General features: G+C 41.3%; 1 protein-coding gene across 3 annotated transcripts in view; it reads left to right on the top strand.

Annotated features, from left to right (window-relative positions):
* The window catches only part of LOC143034509 (guanylate cyclase 32E-like), a 379,982-nt gene that overhangs the window by 337,376 nt on the left and 27,606 nt on the right, over positions 1-15,000 (top strand). The gene's annotated exons all lie outside the window — the stretch shown is intronic.

Raw genomic sequence — 15,000 nt, 5'->3', positions numbered from 1 at the left:
ATTTTGTATGTATTATGTGCTATGACTGACATTGTTAATATTATTTTGTTAAGTTTGTTGTCTCTGATTATATTTCATACTGAAATATTAAATGGTTAACACTGTCCTGTGTCTTTCGACATACCAATAGTCTGATGTGTTTTCATGACCTCGTTCTAACTTTATTGTGGACTGGGCACTCGGTATGACCTTACAGTTAACAAGTATCTTTCCAGCCTGAGTCATAACAATATATATATATATATATATATATACATATATATATATATATATATATATATATATATATATATATAATACATATGTGTGTGTGTGTGTGTGTGTGTGTATTTCCTCCTTCCCTCTCCCCTTTTTTCGTTCGTATACTGACTCTAAACCTTCTCTTCTTCCCTCTCTCTCTTCTTCTCCTCCTCCTTCCCTGTCCCCCTTTTTTCCAATCGCATATTGACTCTAATTACGCGGGATAATGGGAGCTACGCTTCAAAACCAGAGTCATCGTAGAGGCTCGTAAACGCACCTGCTGCCAGCCCTCGTTAGCCTCCGTCGTGCCTCGTTATCGGTGACATGACAAGGAGAGGAGGACGAGGACGAGGAGGAGGACGTGGACGAGGAGGAGGAGGAGTGGCTGTGAGGAAAAGAAACGCGGGGAGTAAAGGAGGGGGTGGGAGAGCGGAAGGGGTGGAAAGACGCAGAGTGCCGGGTGATCTAATAGAGGTGTTCAAGTGGATCAAAGGCTTTAGCAAGGGGGACGCAAACAAGGTCATCATATTAAGACAACAGGGCAGGACTCGCAGTAATGGATTTAAACTGGACTAATTTAGATTGAAGAAGGAAATAAGCAAGAATTGGCTTACTAATAGGGTGGTCAACGAATGGAACAGACTTAGTTACCATGATGTGGGCGCTGAAACTATCAGTTGTTTTAAGAAACGATAAGACAACTTTATGGATGGGGATGACAGGTGGTCATGGACATGGAACTGCCTAGTGTAGGCTTTATGGTCTCTTACTGTCTCCTTCATTCTTATGTTCTTAAGGTGATTGCAATGGAGGGGAGAAAGGAGGATGTGGGAGGGGGGGAGCAGGGTAGGGGGTGGGAGAGGGGAGGGGGAGGGAGAGGGGAGGGGGGAGGGAGGGAGAGGGGATAGATAAAAGGGTGAATAAGGTAGATGGGTTGGGTTAAGCCCCGGTCACACCAAGTTTACGACCTGTTTCCGACCACCGGCGACCAGGTGGTCGCCGACCAGTTGCAGGTGGTCTTTGGAAGTCGCTGATAGTCGGTAATAAGATAGATAAATAGATAGATAGATAGATATATTACAACACACACTGAATAGTCCCCCAGTACATAGATTTTCATCTTATCAACCACATTAACTTTATTCCATTTCAAGTCCTTGCTTAGGTTTTGTGTCGCCGACCAGTCGCTTGATTTTCGGTCGAAGGTGGTCGGAAACGGGTCGTAAGATTGGTGTTTCTGGGGCTTCAAGAGACATTGCGGTCCCCTGGGGGCAGCAAACATTGAGTGCCCCCACTTCAAGTGCCAAAACATGACATAGAACAAGACTAAACACAAAAGACAACTTTAATGACATACTGTAAGAACTGCCCCCACCCCCCACTGCCCCCCGGCTCGTCGAGACTGCCCAGAACTTCCGGACATACGCGTACCTGGACCTGCATTTCTCGTTTCCCCCCAGAAAGTTTAGAAATTTCCTGGAATCCAGACCGACGGCAAAGAACTGGAAGGTGAGGTGGTCCGCCTCCCGGGCGCAGTCCGCTTCCTCAGACGCCACGACGTCTTCCAGCACGTCTTCCAGCACGTCCTCCAGCGCGTTGCCTCCTCAACCAAACAGCAGACCTAGTGGCTCGTGATTCATCTCGGTCTTGGATCACGTGCTGGAATCGTGATTGCCAGGTATTATCCTCCCGGATAACAACTTAGAATTCGTATATGGCCCGGTTTATGGATAATACTGGCCTTATACACACACACACACACACACACACACACACACACACGCACACACACACACACACACACACACACACACACACACACACGCACACACACACACGCACATGCACACATACATACACACACGCACACAAACACAACCTCTTGCCCACCAGAGTTGGAGTGCTGCTTTGCAGTGCAGCGAACTTTAAAATTTCAGCCCTGGGCGAGGCTTGAACTCGGACCACTTAATCGGTGGCCGACCGCTGTACCACTACACCATCGAGCCGTGTGTGCGTGCGTGAGCGCGCGTCTACAATGCCCACAGAGTACGCTCTAGCCCAGCGTTTCTCAACCAGGATTCTCCGGAACCCTAAGGTTCCGCAAAAGGTCCCTTTGGGTTCCGCGAGAACAATTGAGATAAGCTAATGCACTTTTGATTTTTTATTTAATTTCATAAACGTAATATAATTAAACACGCACGATATATTCTTGGTTATTGCAATAATGTAATGTAGACATCATCCTATCTAACCTATTATTACGATGAAAATAAAATAAGAAAGATATGGCAAGGTCTAAGTAAACAGGTCTAACCGCTGGACCAGTTCTGTGCAGCTTCTGACGTCTTTTGGATGCGTCCATTTTCTCTTTGTGATACACTGAAGAAAACTGTGAAACGCCAAGGAAGACAGGAACTATAATATTTTATATATTATATATATATATTATATATCATATATATTATATATTCATATATATAGACAGGAACTATAATATTTTATATACATTTATATATATATTTTATATAATATTTGTCAGAATATAACTAATTGAGTGGAGCGGTGCGAGCGAAGGCGACGTCATTTTCGAACGACGGACCAGCTTCAACTGACAGCTATAGGACCCGCTAACCCCACTTTGAACAGCCAGGTGACGTTCACGGGCCCGCTGCGCCAACTCCCTCGAAATTCGGTCGGAAGTGGTTAGACCTTATATTCTTAGATCTTGAGATATGGTACACGGTTTTTTTTTTTTTCTCGTTTTTTTTTTTTTTTTTTTGCAGGGGTTCCTAGAGACATGCAATTTATTTTAAAGGTTACGCAGGGGTAAAGAGATTGAGAAACACAAGATTACAAAGGATTACAAAGGCAAAGCATGCCGACAGGAGACCTTTTGATCCATATCTAGGTCGGATGCAAAAAAAAAAAAAAAAAAAAAAAAAAAAAAAAAAAAAAAAAAAAAAAAAAAAAAAAAAAAACATATTAATAATAAATTAAAACTATAACAATGTAAATAACATATATGCGTCAATGTCACATCTCTAGACGCCTTATCAATGTCGAAATTAATCGTCTTGACTTTTACGTCATCTAAGCTTAGGGCTACTTATTGATATTAAGCCGTGTTTACACGCTTCATAAGTGGTCCCATTCAATTTGTAATTAACAATCAACGTGCTATTCAAAAGGATTTTGATCAAAGGAGTTTAAATCTCCTTTGACACTTGAAACGGCTTAACGGCAACAAGCATTCCTACGGTGTGACTTTTCACCTCAGTTAAATCAAATCAGTGGAATTTCTATTGTTGTTATTATCGTTGCTTTTGTTGTTGTTGCTGTCGTTGTTGTTGTCGTCGTCGTTGTTGTTATTATCATTGTTTTGTTGTTGTTGTTGCTGTCGTTGTTGTAATCGTCATCATCGTCGTTGTTGTTCTTCTTCTTTTTCTTCTTCTTGCCAAATTTGGTCATGATGAGGAGTAAGATGAAAGAGACAAGAAACGGGTCTTGGATGAGGAGAAAGACTCTTTGGGATGTGTATGTACTACTTTCAACATTTTTCTGTCCATTCGATTTTCTTCCAGTATCGCTTTGGATACTCGATTTTTTAATGCTCACAGTTTATGTATACATATATATATATATATATATATATATATATATATATATATATATATATATAAGTATATATATATACATATATATATATATACATATATATATATATATATACATATATATATATCTATATATATATATATATATATATATATAAAACAGAACGAGAAAAACGATAATTGCTCAATCTGTCGCTTTCTACTTCCGCAACCTCCTCCAATTCTCAACATTCAATTTGCCCTGCATTGATATCGCTTCAATTTTTCATTTGCACTCTGGAAAAACAACTTTTTGACAAAAAATAACATTCCACTATTGAATCTGATATTTCTATTTCTATCTAGGATTGATATCTTACGTAATATTTACATTCCTGCCAAATGAATATAAAAAGTTGCTCCATCACAACACCACAGTCGCCAGCGTGAAACAATCAGGTGAGGGACTTGGAAAACGAATAAAATATGGAAACAGTACTTTCAACTAACTTCAGCAAATTCACAGTGAAAGTTGACTAATGAATGCGTAGTAACGGGGTCGCAGAGTTTAATTGCTACCTGTGTGTGGGGGGGGGGGAGGGGTGTGTGTGTGTGTGTGTGTGTGTGTGTGTGTGTGTGTGTGTGTGTGTGTGTGTGTGTGTGTGTGTGTGTGTGTGTGTGTGTGTGTGTGGGTGTGGGTGTGTGGGTGGGTGTGTGGGTGTGTGGGTGTGGGGTGGGGGTGTGGGGGTGGGGGCGGGGGTGTTTGTGGGTGGGTGGGTGTATGTATGTGTGTTTATGCGTCCGTGTGTGTGTGGGTATGTGTGTGCACATTTTTATTTTATATCCTATTTATTGATCTGTTTTCACTACTAACGAGATTTAAAGTAAAATTGCCCGTAATTATTTCTATATATCTTTATTATCTTATATTTTTCAGTGAAACTGCATAAGAATACTGCTCTCTGTCCAGATTAATCTATCGCAATAGGACGTGGTTTTATTTGAGGAAAAAACGGAACAATTTTCTTGCTTAGTTTACCCAGGAAAACCTATCAACAAGCTTTTTTTTTTTTTTTTTTTTTTTTTTTTTTTTTTTTTTTTTTTTTTTTTTTTTTTTTTTTTTTTTTTTTTTTTTTTTTTTTGTCCACGCGCGTAGATGCCGTGCCACTTTATACAAAGGTCCCCTTTTCTGTTCTTCTTTCTCCTCGAGGAGTGTCTAATTGAATGGAGTGGCCATTCCATCCCAGATCACAGGCGCAATACTCACGGATATTGCGCAGAGCAGAAACATTTCTCTTTTTTTCTTTTTTTCTTTCTGTTACATTGGTCACCTTCAATGACAAACCCGTGACAAATTGATTACATTTATTCAAACCCAATACCTTACATCATACGCATGTTTGTTTGTTATTTATATGTACAAATCCGTTTACATGGACGCATGCCACAAGTCTTCAATGGTATATACTGCACGTCAATATGGAGAAATATATCCTTATATTTACATATAAAGACATATACTCGCACTCATGCACGCGTACATACAAACACACCTACACATACAAATACATATATGTTCGCACGACAGTGGTACGAGAGTGTCCGTAAAGACAGAAGCGCTGGTGAACTAACTCCATGGCAACAACAACTACAGTTTTAGTTGCTGCGGACATCAAAAAAGAAGATTACACATGCACCGTCACGCAGCGTCATTCACTACGAGTCGGCACGCGTCGCTTACCAAGTGACTTTAATGCTTTTATTTCCCACGTCCTCCTCCCAATCGTAACGAACAACCAAAGACAAGGGATTACATCGTTTTCAGAATATCAACACGATGTCCTGGTCGAGTGAGCGGGAGGCTGTCGAGTTGGAGCTAAGTCCCGTCCCGGAGAGAAGGGTCAGGCAAAATCACGGGCAGGACTGTGGAGAGGTCTGGTGGCCGAGGAAAAGACGATGTTAGTGGTCATGCTAGTGGGGGGAGGAAGATAAAAGAATAGTGGAATGGCTGTGAAGAATGTGTTAACACTAATTGTGGAATAATGGACTTAGTTGAAATGGTTATACTGGAGGAGGGTAGTTAGTGATTGAGGATAAGACGATATTAATGATAATGAGGAGGAGGAAGAGGAGGAGGAGGGGGAGGAGGAGGTGGGTGGTGGTGGAGGGGAGTTGTAAAATTCAGGGATGTTATACAAGTGAGTATTCAGGACCTGAAACAACGTGAGTCGACTCACAATAGCTGAATTATCTAGCGCTTGCTCCACAAAGAAATGTAGCATAATTGATTGCAAAGTAGACAAAAGCAATACATGAAAGCCTTGAATAGGTGAAAAGCGTCTTTCTTCTAGCTTACTTCCCCGATCGATCAACGCTTTCAGTGCTCTTAAACCTGTAACAAGGTCATGGCGAGTGCAGCTCACATTTACAGCCTTCAGTGACTTACACTTCTCCCCTGTTTGAAGTGGTCCACTTACTTCGTCCTCTTTAAATGTGTCTGTTGCAGTTTTTGTTCCTTCGTCCACGGGGCGTTTCCCACTCACCCTTACTACTCGCTGACGCTCCTCCACTCTCTCGCATCTTCTCCAAGTCCATAGGAGTTTCATCCATGCCTACCATGATCTCCCTTATGAAGACACATCTTCTACCCTATCTCAACACTTTGTTTTTTCTTGTTCTTGTTCTTCCTTTTCTTCTTCTTCTTCTTCTTCATCTTTTTCTTCTTCTTCTTCTTCCTTTTCTTCTTCTTCCTTTTCTTCTTCTTGCTTTTCTTCTTCCTTTTCTTCTTCTTCCTTTTCTTCTTCTTCCTTTTCTTCTTCTTTCTTTTCTTAATCTTGCTTTTCTTCTTCCTTTTCTTCTTCCTTTTCTTCTTCCTTTTCTTCTTCTTCCTCTTCTTTTTTCTTTTCTTCTTTCTTTTCTTTTTCTTCCTCTTCTTCCTTTTCTTCTTCTTCCTTTTCTTCTTCTTCCTTTTCTTCTTCTTCCTTTTAATAAACAAATAATAGATGAATAAATAAACAAATAGATAAATAAATGAATAGATAGATAAATAAATAGATAAACAAATAAATAGATAATTGAATGAATATATAGATTATTTAAAAATTGATAAATAATTCAACGAATAAATAAGTAAATAGTTTAATAAATAAACGAATGGATAAATTAGCAAATAAATGAAGATGCATAAGTAAATAAATAAATAAATATATAAAAGAATAAATAAGTGAATAAATAAATAAGTGAATGAATAAATAAATAAATAAATAAATAAATAGACAAAAAGTAAGGTAATGCCATCAGAACATATTTCAGTCATCGTCTACAAAGCGTTATGACGTCATTTCCTGTGTCGGTTTACCGCGTCGTGCCAGAGGGCTCGTGGGCGTGTCAGAAGAGCTTGTATGACTCGTAACCAACCTCTCGACATAACAAATATCATTAAGGGCTGTGCCTTACATCCGTCCCCTCCTCGTCTTCACCAACCTCCAACAACTTCTTCTTCTTCTTCTTCTTCTTCTTCTTCTTCCTCTTCTTCCCTTGTCATATCATAGAACTGAGAAAAAGAGGTTTAAGAAAATCAAGAAAGAGAAAACAGAGAGAAGTAGAGAAAAAGAAATAGAAAATAAGAAAAAGAATGAGAAAAAGAAAAAAGAAAAAAGAAAGATAAAGAGAGAGAGAAAGGGCCAGATTAAGAGAGAGAAAAAGAGAAAGAGCCAGAGAGAGAGCCAGAGAGAGAGAGAGAGAGAGAGAGTGAGCGATATTGCTTGTTTTGGGTAATTCGGTCAGTGTTTGTTGAGGATTTCAATGAAACAAAAGGGGGAGGAATGTGAAGAGGAAAGTGAGGGAGGGTGAGAGAGGGGAGGTAGAAAGAGGGGGAGAGGGAGAGAGGGGAGTAGGGGAAGAGGGGAGGTGGAAAGAGAGAGGGAAGAGGGAGAGGGGAGGTGGGAAGAGGGGAGGGGGAGAGGGGAGGTGGGAAGAGGGGAGGTGGAAAGAGGGAAGAGGGAGATGGGAGGTGGAAAGAGGGGAGGTGGAGAGAGGGAAGAGGGAGAGGGGAGATGGAGAGAGGGAAGGGGGAGAGGGGAGGTGGAAAGAGGGGAGGGGGAGAGGGGAGGTGGAAAGAGGGGAGGTGGAAAGAGAGAGGGGAGGTGGGAAGAAGGGAGGTGGAAAGAGGGAGAGAGGAGGTGGAAAGAGGGGAGGTGGGAAGAGGGGAGGTGGAGAGAGGGGAGAAGGGAAGATGGGAGGTGGAAAGAGGGAAGAGGGAGAGGGGAGGTGGAAAGAGAGAGGGAAGAGGGAGAGGGGAGGTGGGAAGAGGGGAGGGGGGGAGAGGGGAGGTGGAAAGAGAGAGGGAAGAGGGAGAGGGGAGATGGGAAGAGGGGAGGGGGAGAGGGGAGTGGGAGGGAGGGAGGAAACGGAGCGAATGGTGACACAATCACACAGACAAGATCGTGCCTAAGTACGGACTAGAAACGACACCATTTCTTCTCTTAGAGCATTGGTTTTGTTCACATTGAAGAGGACGAATCTCTTGGACGCGAGTGAGACTGAGCGAAATTTGTGAGGAGAGGTCGAATGAATATGAGATGGAGGGGGAGCGAGCGAGCGAACGACGAAGAGATATCCATCCGTCGACGAAGAGATATCCATCCGTCGACCAAACGAGACGAAGAACAGAAGGATTGGCTGAAGGCGGACCTCAGGAAAAGCGTATTCAGATAATTGTGAATGAAATGAACAGATGAATGGATGCAATAGATAAACAAATGAATGAATGAATGAATGAATGAATGAATGAATGAATGAATGAATGAATGAATGAATGTTACAAATAAATAAAGAATTGCAATTATAGTTGATAGAATAGATGAGTATATAAATATGTGATAAATAATGTGTAGGTGATATGTTAAGTAAGCGAATAGTTGAATTAATGTATAACTGAATAAAGGAATAGATAAATTATAAGAAAATAAAAATTAGTAATTATACTTAAGTACACAAAGGGAGTTGTAGACAGACGAACAAGTAAGATAAAAACCTGAGGACGAAATCGGTTGTCATATTTCAGAGACCATTTTGAATGTCGTCACTGATTTGCCACCTCATCTACAAATACCAATATACCAATACTAGTTCATTTCTACTTAGAGCAATGCTGTTTTGAAAAAAATGACAAGATATTTTATTGTTATTCTGTTTACTGAAAATGAAATATATAAGAAATTAAATCATAACATCATTGGAAAAGTATATACTGTCTGTATATTCAGCCCCAGAGGTTTAGAAGGCAAATTATATATAAAGTAATTAATTTAGAAGAAGCACTAGACTACCCTTTTCATTTACTGTGATGTGTGTAGCGCGCGCGTGTGTGCGTGTGTGTGTGTGTGTGTGTGTGTGTGTGTGTGTGTGTGTGTGTGTGTGTGTGTGTGTGTGTGTGTGTGTGTGTGTGTGTGTGTGTGTGTGTGTGTGTGTGTGTGTGTGTGCGTGTATGTGTATGTGTATGTGTATGTGAATGTGAATGTGAATGTGAATGTGAATATGTATGTGTATGTGTATGTATATGTGCATGTGTATGTGTGTGTGTGTATTTGCATGTGTATTTGTGTATGTGTATGTGTATGTTTATGTGTGTGTGTGTGTGTGTGTGTGTGTGTGTGTATGTGTATGTGTGTGTGTGTGTGTGTGTGTGTGTGTGTGTGTGTATGTGTGTGTGTGTGTGTGTGTGTGTGTGTGTGTGTGTGTGTGTGTGTGTGTGTGTGTGTGTGTGTGTGTGTGTGTGTGTGTGTGTGTGTGTGTGTGTGTGTGTGTGTGTGTGTATGTGTATGTGTGCGTGTGTGTATGTGTATGTGTGCGTGAGTGTATGTGTATGTGTGCGTGAGTGTATGTGTATGTGTGCGTGAGTGTATGTGTATGTGTGCGTGTGTGTGTATGTGTGCGTGAGTGTGTGTGTGTGTGTGTGTGTGTGTGTGTGTGTGTGTGTGTGTGTGTGTGTGTGTGTGTGTGTGTGTGTGTGTGTGTGTGTATGTGTGTGTATGTGTGTGTTTGTGTATGCGTATGTGTATATATACATGTGTGTGCGTTTATGTTGATACTACTAGCATTACTGATGTGCTGCGTTTTGCTGTGTCGTGTTATGCTTTGCCTTTGCCGTGGACACAGCGGGGGGAATAATTATGAAATACGGGATGAACGTGGTTCTGAGGCCTCTGGCGCAGTATAGTCGTGATTATGAGATCACGTGGTGATCACGTGATGCGACGACGTGCTCTCACAAGCCTTTGGGGGCTCCAAAGGGAAGCCCTGAGGCTATTACTCCATGTAGAACTTCTATGGCTATATGATGATGAAGGAAAACATATCAAATAATGATGGGGTTGGTGGTGGTAGTGGTGGTGGTGGTGGTGGTTTGTGGTGGTGGTGGTGGTGGTGGTTTGTGGTGGTGGTGGTGGTGGTGGTTTGTGGTGGTGGTGGTGGTGGTGGTTTGTGGTGGTGGTGGTGGTGGTGGTTTGTGGTGGTGGTGGTGGTGGTGGTTTGTGGTGGTGGTGGTGGTGGTGGTGGTTTGTGGGTGGTGGTGGTGGTGGTGGTTTGTGGGTGGTGGTGGTGGTGGTGGTTTGTGGGTGGTGGTGGTGGTGGTGGTTTGTGGGTGGTGGTGGTGGTGGTGGCTGCAGCAGTAGTAGTCGTCGTCGTTGTCGTTTTCGGCGTCGTTGTCGATTTCGTCGTCGTTGTCGTTTTCGTCGTCGTTGTCGTCGTCGTCGTCGTTGTCGTTTTCGTCGTCGTTTCCTTTGACAAAGGTTTTTCGCAACCAAAAATAATACATTAACAATAACATACAATCAGAATATACAAAGATTAAAAAGAAGCACCTTCCCATTTTCATAAAAATAATACATATAATTTGGTACCACTCATAAAATAAAAGTCATAACCACACGTAAATGTTTACACCATTTTTTTTCTCATTAGCAGCCCTCATAAAATATTTACATACAGCAAATGTAAAGCAAGCTCAATGTCATTCAAAATATATATTAATTGAAATTAATTACTTCTGTGACCTTTCGCAGGATTAGACTCGTGTTTAAATATGAATACTAACATAACTTTTTATAGTATTAGTATCAGCGCCATCTATTGAATGAACGTCAAACTACACTGCGCGTCATGACTTCACAAATTCTTTGCTAATCTCTAGGTTGAGAAAAGTACCTACTTATCTATTATCTTTAAGAGAATTTACATAATAATGTTAGTGATACCAAGGGCATTAAAGAAAATTGTCGTTTCAGAAATATTCAATGGGACCTAGATAAAAAGTAATCGTAAAAGATTCCACAAAATCAAACAATTTCGTCAAACCCTTGTCAATGACGGACAAGTTCTAAGAACCAGTTCGTTAGGTTAGATTGCAACCTAATAAGTAATATTTCTTCCTTTCTGGGACAAGGTATATATTAAGGGAGTAAAGAGACAAAAAGGTGTATCGATACAAATCCAAGTAAGCAAACCATATTAGATTAATAAGTATACAAAAAATAGAAACAATGAATTGATAGAAAGACAGTTCTGCGGGATGTTTATTCCATTCACTGAATCACTGACTATGTGATCTACAGATTGTTTCCACCTACTGATAAGTTGAGGCTGTTTCTCCTTTTGGCGTTTATTCGGTGTGATATTGTTTTCAACTTCGGTGAAAAAATAGAATATATATATATATGTATATATATATATATATATATATATATATATATATATATATATATATACATATATATATATATATATATATATATATATATATATATATATATATATATATATATATATATATATATATATTAGTGTATCCAGCAGGAATATTTTCTCGTAGACAGACGAGATTAAATGATATTGCTGTTTCTGCATTGTTTAACTTTTTGCCGAGAACTTCTACTTCTCTTGCTAGTTTAAGATGTTGACCTGTTTGCCGAATAGTTGTCCGTAAGTAGTTGCAACATTTCGGTCTTCTCTGGAGAGCATTTTCAAGCTAGTTTGAGTGTATGTGTGTGACGCTTATATGATATTTTGTTTCTGTTCGCTTGGATGGTGCCTTCCTAATTTGCTGCTCCATAGCCATCAGGAATCACTATGGAAGGTCACATGCCTTTTTGGGTTGGGAGAATCTGAAGGTCTATGCTGTGTATCTTCGTGGCTGGTTTTAATTATGTAAATTGCTTCAATGAATGCTGGTCTACGAGAGTCTCTTTCTCTGTCTATTAGTGTTGTTCCTTCTTCTAAGCTTTGACAAGTGAGGGAAGTTTGATGTTGCAACTACTTATGGACAGCTACTCAGCAAATTAACAGTGCAGCATCGTAAACTAGCACGAAAAATAGAAGTTCTCACAAAGTCAAACAATGCAGAAACAGCAATATCATTGAATCTCGCCTGTCTGCAAGAAAAAAATATATATGTAATGTGTATATATATATATATATATATATATATATATATATATACATATATACATATATACATATATATACATATGTACGAAAAAAAGCTAGAGTCCGGGAACCATAATGGTGGAAACGTAGAAAACACCAGACTTCTGAGTCTGGTGTTTTCTACGTTTCCACCATATATACATATGTGTGTGTGTGTGTGTGTGTGTGTGTGTGTGTGTGTGTGTGTGTGTGTGTGTGTGTGTGTGTGTGTGTGTGTGTGTGTGTGTGTGTGTGTGTGTGTGTGTGTGTGTGTGTGTGTGTGTGTGTGTGTGTGTGTGTGTGTGTGTGTGTGTATTCCTTAAGACAAATTGAATTATACGCTACAGCAAATTAGGCTCTGATGAGTTGTCGATGAAGCTTTTCAAGTCTTCTGAAGACATCTCTAGTAAGGAGAGGCAAAGAAAAAACTGAATTACCGGTAGAAGCCGATTGAGTACATATAAGGAGGACGAGAGAGCACTTCTCTCTATTTCTAAAGACAACGTGACCCCTACCAACGAGACAGACAGCATAAAACCTTCAATTTACCATAAGAACAAGAGAACCAAGGACCTCATTATGAAGAATAACAACTCCCCACGTCCTAACGACATCGAGTGTGTAAGTCTAGTATACCAGTTCCAATGTCCATTTGGGGACTGTACGCCCCAAGATTCCTACATCGGACTCACCACTACTCGCCTTTCCAGACGTCTGACGTATCATCTCAACAGTGGAGATCCTAAGCGGCACCTCCAGGAGACCCGTAACACCCAAATCACCAGATTCATTTTAGAGGACAATACCAAAATTACAGACAGAGTGACGAGCGCCGCCCCGCCTTCCTTGAAGCCCTTCACATCAGATACTACCAGCTCACAAAAAACACCCAACAGGAAGCCCCCACCATCCTTCCAAGCCTCAAACCCTTCAGAAATTTCCGAACCAAACGCCCCAGAAACGGTAAAATCCAGCCCCGTCAAGAGCAGACACTTCAGCAGCGATGGACGCTCAGGCCACAATAATGGTCACAGTAGTAACCCTCCCCTAGTGTTCACATGTACCCTCTCCCAGTGGTTACATGTAACCTCGCCCAGTTTTAGGCTACAGTAACGGTTCCCTACCTACTTATCTCTCCGAGTATTTATATGTACCTTCACCTAATTTCTGCCTTTATAATCTTACTTTCTCTGTATCTGTTACAATTGAAAATGCTATCTGTGATTAGTGAAATATCTTGTTACTTGTTCCACCCATTAGATGTCTTCTACTGGTAATTTAGTTTTTTCTTTGCCTCTCCATGCTAGATATCTTCAGAAAACTTAAAAATCTTCACCAAAAACTCATCAGAGATTGATTTGCTGTAGCATATAATTCAATATGCCTCAAGGAAAATTTATTGTCGCTCTACTCAAATATATATATATACTTATATGTGTATGTGCATGTATGTGTATATACATGTCTCCTACACCCCGAGCGCTCACTTTTTACGAAGAGAACAACTTCAAATAGCTTAATAAGTTTTAAAAGATAGATTCGATTCCAATACTTTGTATTTGATAGTTCACAGTGTCCCAGACATTCATCCCATTGACGTTACGTGAAGGGGTTGGCCTGCTGGCCAATCAGCGCACGCCCGGCCAGGGGTCAGCCGAGGAGAGAGCCAATGACAGGCTCGGTACCTCTCGTGACGTCAGTAGCGGGAGTGCGCGCATCGGTGGATCTTGTCTTTGTGAGACTTATTTGGTATGCAATGAGAGATGACAGGATCTGGGCGAATAAGCGCGTGTTTTTCATTCCTCTGCAAATGAGTTTTCGGAAGGCTAAAAGAGGATGCAGAGAGAGAGAGAGAGAGGGGGGGGAAGGAGGAGGAGGAGGAATAGGGAGATGTACAATTGCGAAGATGTGGTGTTGGTATAAGTTGTAATGGTGGTATATGTGGCGGTGGTGGTATATTTGGTAACAATGGTGGTGATGTATGTGGTGATAGCGGTTGTGATATAGGCGGTGGTTGTCGTGGCGTAGGTGATGATAGTGTTAGTGGTATTGGTGGTGGTGATGGTATAGATGGTGGTGGTGGTGGTGGTGGTGGTGGTGGTGGTGGTGGTGGTGGTGGTGGTGGTGGTGGTGGTGGTGGTGGTGGTGGTGGTGGTGGTGGTGGTGGTGGTGGTGGTGGTGGTGGTGGTGGTGGTGGTGGTGGTGGTGGTGGTGGTGGTGGTGGTGGTGGTGGTGGTGGTGGTGGTGGTGGTGGTGGTGGTGGTGGTGGTGGTGGTGGTGGTGGTGGTGGTGGTGGTGGTGGTGGTGGTGGTGGTGGTGGTGGTATGAATGGTCGTTAAGCGTCAGCCAACTACTGGGGTAGCGGGAGCAAGCGCTGAAGTCCATGTCGGCGGTGATCGGAAGTGGGGGAAGGTTGGAAATAAAAATAAATAAATAAAAAAAGGATATGGAACAGGGAAAGACTACTGCAGTAAAAGGAGGAGGAGGAGGAGGAGGAGGAAGAGGAAGAGTAGGGTGACATTGAAGGTGGAAGAAATAGACGAGGGTTTATGTAAGAATTTTAATATTCAAACCAGTGCTTCTTAACCTTTTTCCGGTGCCTTTACTACCCCTTGATATCTCAGAAAAAAAATCTCGTACTCCCTTCCAATACAAATATAATGCAAACATATGAAAAGGATAGTGATACAAACCTTGCTTTGCT

Source organism: Oratosquilla oratoria, chromosome 17 (genome assembly GCF_046742065.1).
Source record: "Oratosquilla oratoria isolate Oo_2021 chromosome 17, ASM4674206v1, whole genome shotgun sequence".
In the NCBI taxonomy this organism is placed as follows: domain Eukaryota; kingdom Metazoa; phylum Arthropoda; class Malacostraca; order Stomatopoda; family Squillidae; genus Oratosquilla; species Oratosquilla oratoria.
The sequence above is the reverse complement of the archived record's forward strand: the minus strand, read 5'-3'. Positions and strand labels throughout refer to the sequence as shown.